The sequence below is a fragment of the Pongo pygmaeus genome, chromosome 21, assembly GCF_028885625.2.
Source record: "Pongo pygmaeus isolate AG05252 chromosome 21, NHGRI_mPonPyg2-v2.0_pri, whole genome shotgun sequence".
NCBI lineage: Eukaryota > Metazoa > Chordata > Mammalia > Primates > Hominidae > Pongo > Pongo pygmaeus.
The window spans coordinates 38,197,894-38,215,690 of NC_072394.2; the positions used below are offsets into that span (position 1 = coordinate 38,197,894).

Below are 17,797 nucleotides of genomic sequence, written 5' to 3' on the forward strand. Positions count from 1 at the left end.
GGGGTTTCACCATTTTGGCCAGGCTGGTCTCGAACTCCTGCCCTCAAGTGATCCGCCTGCCTTGGCCTCTCAGAGTGCTAGGATTACAGGCGTGAGCTTCCGTGCCTGGCCTTATCAGCCTTTTTAGTGACTAGGACAAGAATACAAAATGCTTTCCTTTCCTTCCTACTGCTCCCTCCCTCCTTGTAATCTTGCAAAATGCCGGAAGTAATTTGGAATTCCTAGTTAATTCTCCTCCCCCTCACTTGGAGAGCAATTAAGGCCTGGGGAGTTCGGGAACTTTCCGTGGAGCCCAGACTGTCTCAGGCCAGGGCCAAGACAATCTGCTTCCCTTGGGCCTCTGGTGCCTTGTTGAGGTCTTGGACCTTTCAGATGCTACTGTGACTGTGGTTTCCGGCTTCCTGAGTTCTCACACTCAGCTTGGTGCTGCAGAGATCACACCCCAGTTCCTGCTTTTGGAGACTGACATGCTCAAGTTTGGTGATACTCAGTACATGGGGTCTGTGAGATCTAGAGGGCTTACTTTTCTGTTTTAGTTTCCCTCTTTTCCCTTAACAGACTCACTGTAAGTGCTTTAGGGTTGCATAAGGATAGAGCATAGAGGTTTGCTGGGTAGACGTTGAGAAACATCAGTTTCCTAATTGAATATTTTATCTCATGTTGGATCTTTAATTCTGCTTCTCTTTAGCTAGGAATATTTTGACTATGCTGCACCTAGTAAAAAAGAAATTAGAAATGATTTGTATAGAACTTTGTAGTTCAGTACATTTTCTCACATATTATTGAACTTAAACGTGACAATTCTGTGTTGGTAGATATATATTACCCCATTGAGTAAAAAAAGTGAATATTGAAGAAAAGTGATGCCTACAGAGAGTGACAACTCTTCCATGCAGGTGGCTGCTTTTTGTGCTACCCTATACTTCATATGGATGCACACAGGGTTTCATTGTGGAGCTCTCAGCTTATGGGCTGGGACTACAGTTTTGAAATACAGTATTAGTAAGATGCTGGGGAGGATCTTAAGGCAGAAGGTAGATGTTACTAAGGAGTCAGTGAACTTTAGACCAAAATCTTGTAAACTGGAGCTCTCTGGCTAGCATTCCATTAATATTCAGTTCAGAAGAAGCTGGTAAGTCAAATTTCTGCAAGTTTTTACATCAGAAAGAGCTTAGCTCACAAGGTACTTTTTTCATATCTGTATTCAGTTATTTTTCCCTGATCAGTGTCAGTCTCCTTCCAACCCTCACTTCCCAACTTGGGGAGTACCCTTAGGGGCAGATCATTCCTCTCTTCTTTCCCTGGCAGGCTGGACTCATCCATGTGACCTGAGATTGGCCAATCGACAGTGGCTGCTGGCCAAGACTTTGCCTCTTGAGTGAGTGACTCAAAGACAAAGGGATACTAAGATTGAATCACAGCAGTGGTGCGCAGTGTTGCTGGGGGTAGCAGCTGTTGCTCTTTCTTGGTGGAGCTGTCCTTGTGCCTGTTTGTTTTCCAAGCCTGCACTCCTGTTGTAGCTCAGGGGCCCTTGTAACATATTTCTCTTTTGCTTGCCATGATTACTTCACCAGTCTGTGAGCTCCTCGAGAGCAGGGCCTAAGTCTCATTGTGCTCTGAGTGTTTGGTGCCCATCTTGAATTTGACTCTTGGTAAATGCAGGTTGAATAAGTAAAGAAACATGCTATATTTATACGAGGCTACAGAGTCTGGAGTTCTTGGCATTATTGTGGTTGGGGGGGCAAAAAGTTCTTTGTGTGCTACCATAGCCACTGACATCTAAGCAATTTCATATTAATAAACATAAACCCAGAGGATCTTGGGAAGGCCCTTCCTATATGTGAGCACTTACTTGACTGAGTGGCACTGATTCTCAAATTGCTGATTTTTTAAAAAGTGTGAAATGTATCATGAATTTGCATGCTTATCCTTGTGCAGGGGTCATGTGAATCTTTTCTGTATTGTTACAATTTTATTTTATTTTATTATTATTTTTTGAGATGGAATCTTGCTCTGTCACCCAGGCTAGAGTGCAGTGGTGCTATCTTGGCTCACTGCAACCTCTGCACCTCTGCCTCCAGGGTTCAAGTCATTCTCCTGCCTCAGCCTCTCAAGTAGCTGGGACTACAGGCATGCACCACCACGCCTGGCTAATTTTTGCATTTTTAGTAGAGAGAGGGTTTCACCATGTTGGCCAGGCTGGTCTCGAACTCCTGACCTCAGGTAATCTGCCCGTCTTGGCCTCCCAAAGTGCTGGGATTACAGGTGTGAGCCACGGCACCCAGCCATGTTACAATTTTAATAGAATACATGTACTGCCCAAGCAACTGTAGCTGAAGCTTTTGTCCCTGGTTACACAGTATCTCTACCTAAGGGCTGCTCTTTGCCCTGACTACCTCAACTGAGGCAACACCCTCTTTAGTCTCCAGCCCTGGTTTAAAAAGCACCCCTCAGGCTGGATTTGCTGGCTGAGGCCTGTAATTCCAGCATTTCTGGAGGCTGAGGCAGGAGGATCACTTGAGCCAAGGAGATTGAGACCAGCCTGGTCAACAAAGTGAGACCCTGTCTCTAAAAAAAATAAAAAAAAACTCGGCCGGGCGCGGTGGCTCACGCTTGTAATCCCAGCACTTTAGGAGGCCGAGGCAGGCGGATCATGAGGCCAGGAGTTCAAGACCAGCCTGGCCAAGACAGTGAAACCCCATCTCTACTAAAAAAAATACAAAAAATTAGCTGCGCGGGGCGGCATGCGCCTGTAATCCCACCTACTTGCGAGGCTGAGACAGAAAATTGCTTGAACCCGGGAGGCAGAGCTTGCAGTGAGCCAAGATCGCACCACTGCACTCCAGTCTGGGCTACAGAGCAAGACTCCATCTCCAAAAAAAAAAAAAAAAAAAAAAAAAACTGGCCAAGCACGGTGTTAATTCCAGCACTCTGGGAGGCTGAGGTGGGTGGACTGCTTGAGCCCAGGAATTCAAGACCACCCTGGGCAACATGGTGAAACTGCGTCTCTACAAAAAAATGCAAAAATTAGCCAGGTGCACACCTGTGGTCCCAGCTATCTGGGAGACTGAGGTGGGAGAATTGCTTGGGCCTAGGAGGTGGAGGTTATGAAGAGCCAAGACTGCGCCACTGCACTCCAGCCTGGGTCACACAGTGAGACCGTGTCTCCAAAAAAAAAAAAAAAAATTAGCTAGGCATAGTGGCATGGGCCTGCAGTCCCAGCTTCTCAGAAGGTTGAGCTGAGACCACAGGTGCCCACGTTCACGCCTGACTAATTGTTGTATTTCTTGGAGAGACGGGGGTCTGGCTATGTTGCCCAGGCTGGTCTCCAACTCCTGAGCTCAAGTGATCTACCCACCTCAGCCTCTCAAAGTGTTGGGATTACAGGCGTGAGCCACTGCTCCTGGTCTCATATTCTTTTAGGGTGGCTTCAACTCCGACCTTCGTCCCCAGACAAAATATAGCTCCTTATCCTTAGCAGCAATTGGAAACCTTTCTAGGAGTTAATGATAAAGTAGGGGAGAAATGAGTGCAAAGGCTCTGAGATGAGAAGAACCTGGATTGTTAGCAGAGTTGAAGGACACTGAGAATGTGGGGGAGCTGGATGTGTGACGATAAGAAAGCGGCAGGTCAGGTCCAGACTTTGAAGAGCCTAGTAGATAGTCTAGGTGAAGAGTTAGATCTTAATCCGGAGTAGGGAGGGAAACGGGCTTTGAGCAGGGGATGGCGTTTTGAAAAGACCTCTCTGCCGGTGTACGAAGAATGGATTAGATCGGCGAAGAGTAATAGGGTGGAGACCATCATCATCTTGGAGAGAGACGGTGGTCGCTTCGATGGAGAAGTGGGAAGCTTTGAGATGCATTTAGGTGGCAAAATTAACGGGTGATGGATAGTGTCCATTCCCCGGCTTCGGTGATCTCAGTGATTACGAGTGAGTGGGGACTTCGTGTTCCTGCTAGGGCGCGGGCCTGTTTCCCGCGCGTCAGGGCAGTGGGCGTGGCCTGCGCAGGCCGTTGCCACAGTGATCGGGCGGATGGGGCAGGGGGCGGGGCAGTTGGGACCTTACGTCACTCGGTGGTGGCGATGATGCGTGTGTGTGGGGGGCGGGGGATACGCTGGGCGCGTCCCGGGGGTCACGTGGTGCAGAGCACGCAGAGTCCTTCTGTCGGTTGGTCCTGGAGCGGCGCAGCCGGAGTGGGGCCGTGAGGTGAGCTCGCGGCGAGGCGCGGCGAGGCGAAGCCGGCTGGCCGGGCCGGGTTGGGCCGGGCCCGCGCTGCGCGCGCGCCGTGCGGGCGGGAACAACGACGGACGCCACCGCTGCTCCGGTCCCCTGCCCGGCCCCGCTCCCCGCCTGGCCCCGCTCGCCTAGCCTGGAGGGAGGCCCTGGGACTGCTGCTGAGAGCGTGGCGGGCGTGCGAGCGGTGCCCAATCCCCGGGGTTACCCGCAAGAGTGACGGCGGCTGCCGCCAATCAGCGCCGCCCGAGGGGGCTGGGCCGTGGGGTGCGGGCCCGGGGCGCGGAGCGGGCCGTGTTGGGGGTGCGGGTAAGCCCTAGGGCCCGAGCCTGGGCTGTGTGGGCTCCTAGAGCCTCATCAGCAGCCTCTGCTATTTCCTTGCGCTTTGGGAATATGTTTTTTAAAATTGGCTTTTTTAATCCTATTCTGGGGAGCACATTCCTTTCTCAAGACCCCAAATATGGGAGTGTCCCTTTTCTCTATAGTTTTGAAAACTGGGCGGCACACCCCCTTTCTTAAGCTCTAGCTCTGGAATTTTATCTAAATTTCTAAAAGCCCTCCCCCCCAGTTTAGGGCGTACCCTCTTCCCTCAGCCCCCAAAGTGGGAGCACATTCCTTTTTTCGGGCCTCCAATCTGATTCTGCATTTCCGTTCCAATTTAGAGGTTCACCCTGTTATCGGGTCCTCAGATCTGGGGTCCGTTAGCCAAAGTTTTGGGATACTTTCTTGTATCCCCTCCACTCCAAGGAAGAATTCCCCTTTTCCAGGTCCCAAATCTGACAGCATGCCTTCTGGAATGTCTTACATTTAGGGGCCACTTCCTTTCCTCAGCCCTTCAAAGCTGAGGTTGGATCGAAAACGATGTCCAAATTCTGAAGTTTATGGGTACTTATTTCCAGTTTCACAAATAAGGGAATTCACGGCCTTCTCCCGAGACTGTATTCTTGGGGTTACACACTTTTCACGTGTTCCCCAAATCAAACTACCTTATTTCCTGAAGGAGACTCATTTTCATATCTGGGAGTATATTTGTTTCTTGTGCCCCCCAAATGTACGAGGTGAACCCCTTTTAGTTACACAACTTTCAGAGTGCAGCCACTTTCCAGATGCTTCTTAAATTTGGGGGGCACACCTTTTTTGTGAGTCCTCTCATTTCCAGGTGGCGAGTGGTCTGTGGTTTTGAGCATGCCTTCCTACCCTGTTTAGCTTTTCTGTCATCCAAGACATTTTCATTCCTCAGTTTCCTTCCCTTTTTGGAGCCACATTCCCCTTGAGGTGCTCTCACCAGTCTGGTCAGTGCACCCATTTCCTCTTCCTTCCTCTGGCTAGTGCGTATCTTTGTTCAGCACGGCACTTTTCTCCGTGCTTCTGCGGCCTTTTTTTCTGAGCACACTTCCCAGAGTCACACCTCCTGAATTCTCCTCTCCTCCAGGGAAGGATTCCTCTCCTAAAGAGCTACCTGCGCATTGTTTTTCTTAGGCCTGTCTTTTATCTTTCCGCTAGCAGGATCTCTTCTCTCTTGGCTTGCCCAATCCCCAAACATTTTTCTGGTTTCTGTCTTTCTTTGGAATTGTTCTGTTTATGTAGTGGCTATAAAGATTTTCCTTGTGCTGGAGGTGGCCTCAAGTCTAGGACTGCCTGGGCCCCCAGCGCTGGATTCAAAGTGGAAACCATTTCTTTGGTTAATCACAGGACTCTGAATCCTCCTGGTGTTTTACTTCACAGAAGACCTAAGATTCTGTTTAGGGCCATACTGTTTTCTCCTTTGCTTTATCTCCTTGTGCTGGAAAACAAAAACAAACAAAACTCTCAGATTTTTCCAGCACTGCTTCTAGCCCATAAACTTCTTCCCTGTATTGGCTTTCTTACTATCTTTTATGAAGAAAAGATGTCGTTTGGAGGAATCCCTTGGATACTCTTTTTGTTCTTGTCCCTGGGGTGGTCGGTGGGGAAATGGATATTTTTCTCTCCCAATCATCCTCTTGTCAATCTTTACCCCCAATCCTCACTTTAAAATCTGCAAATATCTGGGACCTCGTATCTCTTAAGAGCCTCAATAGTTCTTTCTTTTGTGTTTCCTTCTGCCTTTACAGATCTTATTCAGGGCTTCTCAGCCTGAACCCCCAACCAGATTAATTTCTCCACAGCTGGAATTCCAAGTGCTTGGGGATAATGATACCTCTGACCTTTCTTCCTTTTGGGAAGTACTTGAGTGTGCAGCTGCATGAGGCCTCAGCAGGAGAGAGATTTTAGGTCCAAGAAGCTATACCAGTAGGACAAGGCAGGAAAATACTACACTTTCAGGATCAAGCCCCTCTGACTCTCATTTGGAAACTGGATGTTTGCTAAGCACCTGCTTCTTAAGGATGCCGAGGGATTTAATGATACTCCCAGAAACCTGGAGAGATTAATGGGGCCTATGGAGAAGTGCTCTGAACTCAGTGTTGGGACTTGAATAAAATTAACCATTATCATGTTTTCAGAACAACTAAGCTGTTTTATATTTCATGTGCATGAAAGCCCTAGAACTGAGTTGTGTTATTTCCAGAAATGAAATAGATCCCACAGTTAGATCATGTGGCCATTAGTAAGTACCAAATTTATAAAAATCACTGGAGGTCTGTCTGAGCAGTACCTAATAAAATATAGTATACTGAAAGTGAACAGGTACTTTGTCTCTTTCTTTGGCTGCTTGATATTTTATCTGTGTACTGCTGTACGGTGCACCCTTAAAGTATTCTACACCAGTGCTTCTCAAACTTGAATGTGCATCTAAGTCACCCAGGGGTCTTGTTGAAATGCTGATTCTGATCTGGTAGATCTAGGATGGGACCTGAATGCATTTCAGATTTGCAGGTGATGCTGATGTTACTGAACTACACTTTTAGTAGTGAGGTTTCATACACGAAGACAAAGTTTCTCTGTGAAAATAGGAAGGTGGTGGTTAACCTTATATTTTTTTATTTTATCTTTATCCAGACACACATCCCTTAAAAGTTTGTACAAGGCCGTAGTCCCCTTTATTAGTTATACTCAATTAGTTATTCTAGCACATAGCTTTTTAAATACTGGCCAAAACTGGCTGGGCGCAGTGGCTCATGCTTGTAATCCCAGCACTTTGGGAGCTGAGGCGGGCAGATCATGAGGTCAGGAGTTCGAGACCAGTCTGGCTAACACAGTGAAACCCTGTCTCTACTAAAAATACAAAAATTAGCTGGGCGTGGTGGCAGGCACCTGTAATCCCAGCTACATGGGAGGCTGAGGCAGGATACTTGCTTGAACCCGGGAGGCGGAGGTTGCAGTGAGCCAAAATCGCACCACTGTACTCCAGCCTGGGCCACAGAGTGAGGCTCTGTCTCAAAAAACAAAAAGGCCAGAACTCCAGGAGTTTGGTTTCTGTGTGTGTGTATGTGTGTGTATATATATATATATATATATATATATATATATTTTGGGTGGGGACAGGGTCTCATTCTGTCACCCAAGCTGGAGTGCAGTGGTGTGATCACGGCTTACCGCAGCCTCAACCTTCTGGGCTCAAGTGATCCTCCCCTCAGCCTCTTAAGTTTCAGGGACCACTGGCACGTGCCACCACACCTGGCTAATTTTAAATTTTTTGTAGAGACGAGATCTTGCCATTTTGCCCAGGTTGGTCTTGAACTTCTGGGCTCAAGCAGTCCTCCACCTTAGCCTCCCAAAGTGTTGGGATTATAGGTGTGAGCTGCCATGCCTGGCTATTGCCAAATTTAAATGGTTACATATTTCTTACTTGAATGTAAACATAATTATTGATATAGAATCATTCTAATAAATACTGCATAGCCAGCTTGTCTCTCTGGTTCCTTACCTTTCATTCTTCCATGAGTAGGGAGTCTGTGATACCCCAAATCAGTGGGTCACAGGTGTTGGAATTTCCAAGGAGTCCTTCTTGGTTTTCTGGGTTCTGGAAATGGGCCAGGAAAAGCCAGGATAAAGGTAGGTGCCCCAACCTCGAATGGAAGCTTCTGGCTTTCTCTAAATGGGTGCTCCAGAAAGGCAAATGCTGGAGAGAAGATGATATTCTTTGATGGTGATCATGCTTTATGGTGATCTTTCTCCTTTTGTACCCACATGTCTAATCTATTCTAAGTCTCAAGTGGGTTTTTCTTTTTTCAAAAAACTTTTTGGAGACAAAGACTACCTCTGAAAGCGTTTTTCCTTTCTAAGTGTGTTGGATCATCTGTACCTATTTCCCTGGCTGTCACCTGTCTGGCCCTCTTCCACGTGATCCTGTTGCCAGCCCTAATCAGGACAAACCTGAATGACTAGACTATTTTGTGTCCCTGTCCTCCCCCAACCCCTATTCCTCACATGAATGTCAGATCCTATTCAGTAACGGATTTGATCTGGATTTGGCTCTAGTCCCAGCTCTTCCACTCACTGTGGGACCTCAGGCAAGTCACTTAATGCTATGGGCCTGCTTCTCCCCATTTGTAAAATGAGGGGCTGATCATCTGCAATGTCCACCCTGGCTGAATCTTGATCACTACCTTGCTTAGAAACCCAATTGCCTGTGGAAGCTTGTTGCAGCAGATCTGATTTCTTTCATGTGCTCCCTTGGGCAGCCTGCCAGTTATTCCCTTGTCCAAGTCACTTCTGCCACTATCTTTTTTTCTAGCTGAGGCAGCCAGGTTGTTCTCAACCCAACTTCAGCATTCTTCTTGCCTTCATGTGTTCTTCCAGTTCCATGCTGTATTTCTTTCAGAACTACCTGAAATCCTCAAAGAAGTCTTCCTGAGTTCTCCATTCAATGTTAGTGACTTCCCTGCCTTACCAAGAAGGAGTCTGTACATTATATACCCCGTATTTACTTGTCAGTTCTCTTATCTAATGTATACTTAAAAAGGGACTTCATTTCCTCCATACCACAGCTTTGTTTTTTGGTTTGAATTAGCAGGGCAGGTGGCATGAAATTTAAAGAGGAAGCAAGCAGGTTGTTTGCCTTTGGCTGGGATTTGGGGAAAGTATGAGATGTAATGTTTTTAGTCCCCTTCCCCAAGATCTCCTGTATCTGTGGGAATCAGTTGCCTGGTACGTCTTTCTGGATTGTAAAGGTGCTTAAACTTCCTTTCTGAAGTTTGAAAGTGTATCCTAAGTGCAAATACCATTTGACAATTACTTGTGGTTAGGTGGGTACAGTGGCTTACGCCTGTAATCCCAACACTTTGGGACGCCAAAGTGGGAGGATTGCTTGAAGCCAGGAGTTCAAGAGCAGCCTGGGCAACAAAGTGAGATTCCTGTCTCTACCCCCCGCCCCCCCCCCAAGAAAAAAAAAGTAGTCAGGCATGGTGGTGCGTGCTTGTAGTCCCAGCTCCTTGGGAGGCTGACGTGGGAGTTCAGAGGCTGCAGTGAGCGAGGATTGTACCACTGCACTACAGCTGGGTGACAGCGTGAGACCCCATTGCTTCCAAGTGCTCCTCTAGGAGCACACAGCCACAAAACCCAGACAAGGTATTGTTAAGGATAATGATAAGAAATCTGTATTTCAAATAACTTAACAAATGAATAAAACTAACAGTTCTTTGAGAGCACCTGATTATTGTCAAAGACAGTTGCTGAGGGGGCTTTGAAGTCAGGACTTAAAGGTATATTTAACCTCTGGAGTTTTCTTCTTTCATCATCTTCCTAAGAAATAATAAGGAGGATGTTTACATTTTTCTTGATAAAGTCTTTTATTAATTTCATTTATTTATTTATTTTGAGAAAGGGTCTTGCTCTGTCGTCCAGGCTGGAGTGTAGTGGCGCAGTCTCGGCTCACTGCAACCTCTGCATCCTGAATTCAAGCGATTCTTGTGCCTTAGCCTCCTGAGTAGGTGGGATTATAGGCGCGTACCACCATGCCAAACTAATTTTTTGTAGTTTTAGTAGAGATAGGGTTTCACTATCTTGGTTAAGCTGGGACATTTTTCTTGATAAACATTCTTTAAACCAAAAAGTATGCTTAGTCAAGATCCTTGATTGGATTATGAGCCTAGAGAAAGGGAGGGTGATGTCTTTGTCTAATCCATCTTTGTCAGTGACTGCCCCTTACAGGCTATTGACTATAGGGTAACCTAATGAAAATTGAGACAGGCACTGTGGCTCACACCTGTAATCCCAGCACTTTGGGAGGCCAAGTCGGATGGATCACCTGAAGTCAGGAGTTCAAGACCAGCCTGGCCAACACACGGTGAAACTCCGTCTCTACTAAAAATACAAAAAATTAGCCAGGCGTGGTGGCAGGTGCCTGTCATCCCAGCTACTCGGGAGGCTGAGGCAGGAGAATGGCTTGAACCCGAGAGGCAGAGGTTGCAGTGAGCCGAGATCACGCCACTGCACTTCAGCCTGGGCAACAAGAGTGAAACTGTGTCTCAAAAAAAAATAAATTTGAAACCTTAATTTGTAATAATGCTTTGACAACTTTGCTAGATCTTGGGCTAGGTCCTACCTGGACCTTGCTCTCTTTTGCCAAATAATGGAACTAATGAGCTGGCAGAAATCCTGTACAATTTTAGAAGCCTAATATGAGTGACTAAATGTAAATAGGACAGTTTTAGGAAAGAGTGGTGGAGCCTGAATCAGTGAACTTTGGGGAAGGAGCAAGAGGAGGGGCTTGGGATTTAAACAAAGGGTTTTTTTGGTTTGTTTATTTGAGGTGGAGTCTCACTTTGTTGCCCAGGCTAGAGTGCAATGGTGCAATCTCAGCTCACTGCAACCTCTGCCTCCCGGATTCAGGCGATTCTCCTGCTTCAGCCTCCTGAGTAGCTGGTACTACAGGTGTGTGCCACCTCACCCGGCTAATTTTTTATATTTTTAGTAGAGACTGGCTTTCACCATATTGGCCAGGCTGGTCTCGAACTCCTGACCTCATGATCCGCCTGCCAGGGCCTCCCAAAGTGCTAGGATTACAGGTGTGAGCCACTGCGCCCGGCCTAAACCAGGGTTTTTATTCAATGACAGTTTGTTCCGTGTCAGAAGCATAATTCTCGGATTTTAAAGGCTGACTTCCAGGTATCTTAGATGGGTATTTGGGGGTCTCTGTCCTAGTAGAGACCTGATTTTCAAGAGGTCTCTTTCTCATATGGAAAAAGTCCATGGCTGGTGGATTGACATTCCTTTCTTTTTTTTTTTTTTTGTTGAGACGGAGTCTCGCTCTGTCGCCCAGGAGTGCAATGGTGCAACCTCGGCTCACTGCAACCTCCGTCTCCTGGGTTCAAGCAATTCTCCTGCCTCAGCCTCCTGAGTAGCTGGGATTACAGGTGCCCGCCACCATGCCTGGCTAATTTTTTGTATTTTTAATAGAGACGGAGTTTCGCCGTGTTCGCCAGGATAGTCTTGAACTCCTGACCTCAAGTGATCCACCCGCCTCAGCCTCCCAAAGTGCTGGGATTACAGGCGTGAGCCACCGTGCCCGGCCAATGCCTTTCTTGCTTCTACAGGTGCACAGATGTTGGGATTTCTAGGTTGTGGAAACTTGGTCTGGAAATGTGGGCATTTTACAATAATGATAACTATAGCTAGCATTTTTGGAACACTCTCTTAAATGTCATTGAATCCTTACATCTGACCTATTATCCTCTCCTAACAGAGGAGGAAACTGAGATGACTAATTTGTCCAAGGTCATTTGGCTAATAAGCAGGGCCTGGATTGGAGTCCAGGTTTCTTTGCCTCCTGTCCCAGTGCTCTTACATCCCTCTCTCTGTAGCCATAATGCTTTTTCCCCTAGAAATTTGAGTAAGTCACTTTAACTGCAAATCAAACAGGTGGCAGCCTGGAAACCAGCACTGAGGCACTTTGCCACCCTCACCCCAGATTTCATTCTTTTTTTTTTTTTTTTTTTTTTGAGACGGAGTCTCACACTGTTGCCCAGGCTGGAGTGCAGTGGCACAATCTCAGCTCACTGCAAGCTCCACCTCCCGGGTTCACACCATTCTCCTGCCTCAGCCTCCTGAGTAGCTGGGACTACAGGCACCCTCCACGATGCCTGACTAATTTTTTGTATTTTTAGTAGAGACGGGGTTTCACCGTGTTAGCCAGGATGGTCTCAATCTCCTGACCTCATGATCCACCCGCCTCGGCCTCCCAAAGTGCTGGGATTACAGGCATGAGCCACCATGCCCGGCCCATTCTTTTTTTTTTTTTTTTTTGAGACAGAGTCTGACTCTGTCTCCCAGGCTGGAAGGCAGTGGCATGATCTTGGCTCACTGCAGCCTCCGCCTCCCAGGTTCAAGTGATTCTCCTGCCTCAGCCTCCTGAGTACCTGGGATTACAGGCGAACACCACCACACCTGGCTAATCTTTTATATTTTTAGTAGAGACGGGGTTTCACCATGTTTCCCAGGCTGGTCTTGAACTCCTGATCTCAGATGATCCACCAGCCTCGGCCTCCCAAAGTGCTGGGATTACAGACATGAGCCACCGGCGCCTGGCCTTTTTTTTTTTTTTTGAGATGGAGTTTCGCCTTGTAGCCCAGGCTGGAGTGCAATGGCACGATCTTGGCTCACTGCAACCTCCGCCTCCCGAGTTCAAGTGATTCTCCTGCCTCAGCCTCCGATGTAGCTGGGATTACAAGCATGTGCCAACATGCCTGGCTAATTTTCTGTTGTTAGTAGAGATGGAGTTTTACCATGTTGGTCAGTCTGGTCTTGAACCCCTGACCTCAGGTGCTCCACCCACCTTGGCCTAAAGTGGTGGGATTACAGGCATGAGCAAGATTTTATCCTTTTTATTTATTTATTTATTTTTTTCTCTGAGATGGAGTCTTGCTCTGTCACCCAGGCTGGAGTGCAGTGGCATGATCTTGGCTCACTGCAACCTCCTTCTCTGGGGTTCAAGCGATTCTTATGCCTCAGCCTCCCGAGTAGCTGGGATTATAGGCATGCACCACCATGTCCGACTAATTTTCATATTTTTGATAGAGATGGGTTTCACCGTATTGGCCAGGTTGGTCTCTGCCTGCCTCAGCCTCCCAAAGTGCTGGGATTACAGGTGTGAGCCACTGTGCCTGGCCTTCATTCTTGACCATGCAAAACATCCTTTAATTGTAGAAGCCCAGTTCTCCCAACTCAGGCTGCCTTTCTACATTTTTCTTTCTTCTTCAATTTTTGTTGTTGTTGTTGTCGTCGTGGTCAGATACACATAATATAAAATTTGCCATCTTAACCATTTTTAAGTTATATAGCTTACTGGTATTAAATAATGTGCAACCATCACCACTCTCCATCTCCGTAACTCCTCAAAATTGAAATTCTGGGCCGGGTCCAATGGCTCATGCTTGTAATCCCAGCACTTTGGGAGGCTGAGGCAGGTAGATCACTTGAGGTCAGGAGTTCGAGGCCAGCCTGGCCAACATGGCAGAACCCCATCTCTACTAAAAATACAAAAATTAGCTGGGTGTGGTAGCACATGCCTATAATCCCAGCCACTAGGGAGCCTGAAGCAGGAGAACTGTTTGAATCCGGGGGCGGGTGGAGGTTGCCCTGAGCCAGGATTGCTGCACTGCACTCCAGCCTAGTTGACAGAGCGAGACTCCATCTCAAAAAAAAAAAAATTATAACTCTATAACCATTAAATAGTGACTCCCTCTTTCATGAACCTCCTCCCAGCCCCGGCAGCTACCATTCTACTTTCTGTCTCCATGTTTTTGAATACTTTTCTGCCTTTCTTGAGGCTCCTGGGCATAACTGGTTTGGGTTGCTTGACTGTCCCTTGGTTCCATGGAGTATTGAATTCTGTCTAATGTGATTTGATGAGTAGGAAATTGGTCATGCTGTGACCTATATGATAATTAGACATGTGCAATTTGTAAAGGCAAGGTAATTAAAGAGGCCACTTTTCTTTTTCTTGTTTTTTGTTTTTTTTTCTTCTCTTTTTGAGACATTCTCACTATGTTGTCCAGGCTGGAATGCAGTGACATCATCTCGGGGCTGACTGCAACCCCTGCCTCCTGGGTTCATGCGATTTTCCTGCCTCAGTCTCCTGAGTAGCTAGGATTACAGGCGCGTGCCACCATGCCTGGCTAATTTTTGTATTTTTGGAAGAGATGGGTTTTCACTGTATTTGCTAAGCTGGTCTTGAACTCCTGACCTCAAGTGATCCACCCTCCTCGGCCTCCCAAAGTGCTAGGATTACAGGCCCCTGCGCCTGGCCAAGAGGTCACTTTTCATGTCCAGGCTGCATGGTATGTGGTGGTAAGGACGTAGGATTTGGAGGTGGAATGCCTGAGTTTGAGTGCCTGTATTTGCCATTCTCTTGGGGCCACATGTAATTTGGGCATATGGCTTAAACCTCTTGAACCTTTCATTGTGTTATGCACATTGGAGGCAGAACTTTCCAGCCTAGCAAGTTACTTAACCTATATGAGCCTGTTTTCTCACCCAAGTATTATCATAACTGTCTGACATCAGTCATTGGAAATATCAGTAAATGTTACCCTTTCCCTCCATTTCCTAATCTGTAAAGGAAATTAAAGAAACCTGGTTTGGCTGGGCACAGTGGCTCATGCCTGTAATCCCAGCACTCTGGGAGGCCAAGGCAGGAGGACTGCTTGAAGCCAGGAGTTTGAGACCAGTCCTGGCCACAGAGTGAAACCTCATCTCTATAAAACAGAAAAAAAAAATTAGTCTGGCATGGTGGTGCACGCCTTGTTAGTCCCAGCTCCTTGGGAAGCTGAGGTGGAAGGTTTGCTTGAACCCAGGAATTCAAGGCTGCAGTGAGCTATGATCCTGCCACTGTATTCCAGTGTGGGTGACAGTGAGAGCCTGTGTTTAAAAATAAAAAAAAAAGAAAAGAAAAAGAAAACGTAGTTTATAGAGTTTTCCTGTCTTGAAGATCTATGAAGAGTTGAGTATATCTTACCATTATTACTTTTGTTTTATTCCTCTCAGAAAATGTGTGTAAAATTCCTCCATGGGCCCTTCAGTGGGCCTTGTTAGTTTGTATTTTATCTATAACTTTATCAGTAGTGTATGCCAAAGAAAAAGACTACATTTTTTTTTTCTTTGTGATGGAGTCTCACTCTGTTACTCAGGTTGGAGTGCGGTAGCACAATCACAGCTCTCTTGCAGCTTCAACCTCCTGGGTTCAAGGGATCCTCCTGCCTCATCCTCCTGAGTAGTTGGGACTACAGTTGTATGCTTGGCTAATTTTTTTTTTTATTATTTATAGAGACGAGGTTTTGCTATGTTGCCTAGGCTGGTCTCAAACTCTTGGGCTCAAGTGATTCTCCTGCCTCGGCCTTCCAAAGTACTGGGATTGGCCGGGCATGGTTCCTCACTCCTGTAATCCCAGCATTTTGGGAGGCCAAGGCAGGCGGATCACCTGAGGTCAGGAGTTCGAGACCAGCTTGACCAACATGGAGAAACCCTATCTCTACTAAAAATACAAAAAATTAGCCGGGCATGGTGGCACATGCCTGTAATCTCAGCTACTCTTGGGAGGCTGAGGCAGGAGAATCGCTTGAACCCAGGAGGCGGAGGTTGCGGTGAGCCGAGATCGTGCCATTGCACCATAGCCTGGGCAACAAGAGTGAAACTCCATCTCAAAACAAAACCAAACCAAAGTACTGGGATTATAGGCATGAGCCACTGTCCCGCCCTTACTTTTTTTTTTTTTTTTTTTGAGACAGTGTATCGCTCTGTCCCCCAGGCTGGAGTGCAGTGGCACAATCTTGGCTCACTGCAGCCTCCACCTCCAGGGTTCAAGCGATTCTCCTGCCTTAGCCTCCCGAGTAGCTGTGACTACAGGTGCCTGCCACCACGCCCGGCTAATTTTTGTATTTTTAGTAGAGACGGGGTTTCACCATATTGGCCAGGCTGGTCTTGAACTCCTGACCTTGTGATCCGCCTGCCTCAGCCTCCCAAAATGCTGGGATTACAGGCGTGAGCCACTGCACCTGGCCACATTTTTTTTTCCCCTCGTTTTCACACACACAAAACTAACAGTAATCCGTTAATATTTTTAATGTTGAAATATCCCAAAGACTTTTTTTTTTTTTTTTTTTTGAGATGGAGTCTCACTATGTCTCCCAGGCTGGAATGTAGTGGCATGATCTCTGCTTACTGCAACCTCCACCTTCCGGGCTCAAGAGGTTCTCCTGCCTCAGCCTGCCGAGTAGCTGGGAATACAGGCATGTGCCACTATGCCCAGCTAATTTTTATCTTTTTAATAGAGATGGAGTTTCACCACATTGGCCAGGCTGGTCTTGAACTCCTGACCTCAGGTGATCTGCCCACCTCAGCATCCCAAAGTATTGGGATTACAGGCGTGAGCCACTGTACTCAGCCCCTTGTTTTTAAAAGCAATAAAGGTTAGTGGGGGCCGAGTGTGGTGGCTCACACCTGTAATTCCAGCACTTTGGGAAGCTTGGGGGGCAGATCACTTGAGCTGAGGAGTTTGAGACTAGCCTCGGCAACATGGCAAAACCCCGCTTCTATAAAAAATACATAAATGAGCAAGGTGTGGTGGCACGTGCCTGTAGTCCCAGCACTGGGGGAGCTGAGGTGGGAAGGAGGGTTTGAGCCTGGGAGACAAAGGTTGCAGTGAGCCAGGATCATGCCGCTTCACTCCAACCTGGGTGGAGCCAGACACTGTCTTTAAAAAAAAAAAAAGAGGGTAGTGGGTTTTGGAGGAAGGAAGTCTTGCTTCTGAAGTCCCAGCTCTTCTATCTAGCCAGGTGACTTTGGGCAAGTTGTTTATTGTTTATCCTCCTTCGTCAAATACTGCTGACTTCTCTGCATTGTTGGGAATGAGATGTTTGTCAAGGATTTAGCATGTGGTGATAAATCAGTAAATGTTAAATATTTCCTGGTATTAATAATAAAGGCTAGGAATAAAAATTAATACTTAAAGGGAAAGGGACTTTTATTTATTTATTTATTTTTGAGACAGAGTTTTGCTCTTGTCTCCCAGGCTGGAGTGCAGTAGCGCAATCTTGGCTCACTGCAACCTCTGCCTCCTGGGTTCAAGCGATTCTCCTGCCTTAGCCTCCCGAGTAGCTGGTACTACGGGCTCCTGCCACCATGCCTGGCTGATTTTTGTATTTTTAGTAGAGATGGGGTTTCACCACGTTGGCCAGGCTGGTCTCGAACTCCTGACCTGAGGTGATCCTCCTGCCTCAGCCTCCCAATGTGCTGGGATTACTGGCGTGAGCCACCGTGCCCTACCAGGATAAGGGAATTAATGAATTGTCTAATAAATATCTTAGGTATTTAAAACTCCATAGGCATGAAAATGTCTCTCGAGGCCCTGTTGAGTAACAATTTCATCTCCAAATTGTTTTCCTTCGTAATATGGTGATATTTCAATTAAGAAATTCTGTAAGAATAGGCCGGGCGTGGTGGCTCACGCTTGTAATCTCAGCACTTTGGGAGGCTGAGACCAGCCTGGCCAACACAGTGAAATCCCGTCTCTACTAAAAATACAAAAAATTAGCTGGGCATGGTTGCAGGTGCCTGTCATCCCAGCTACTTGGAGACTGAGGCAGGAGAATCGCTTGAACCCGGGAGGCGGAGGTTGCAGTGAGCTGAGATCGCGCCACTGCACCC

General features: G+C 47.1%; 1 protein-coding gene and 1 pseudogene across 4 annotated transcripts in view; one reads left to right on the forward strand and one right to left on the reverse strand.

The window, feature by feature from the left end:
- Positions 1 to 1,892: 1,892 nt before the first annotated feature.
- Positions 1,893 to 1,981, reverse strand: LOC129022240 (U6 spliceosomal RNA; annotated as a pseudogene).
- Positions 1,982 to 4,052: 2,071 nt separating this feature from the next.
- PHF20 (PHD finger protein 20) overlaps positions 4,053 to 17,797 on the forward strand; it is a 181,963-nt gene continuing 168,218 nt past the window's right edge. For 3 of the 4 annotated variants that reach the window (XM_054467736.2, XM_054467735.2, XM_054467737.2), the window contains exon 1: positions 4,124 to 4,207. The gene's annotated coding sequence lies outside the window, so the exon portion shown is untranslated. Of the gene's footprint in view, positions 4,208 to 17,797 lie in introns of all 4 variants that reach the window. The other variant, XM_054467733.2, reaches the window with a different exon arrangement.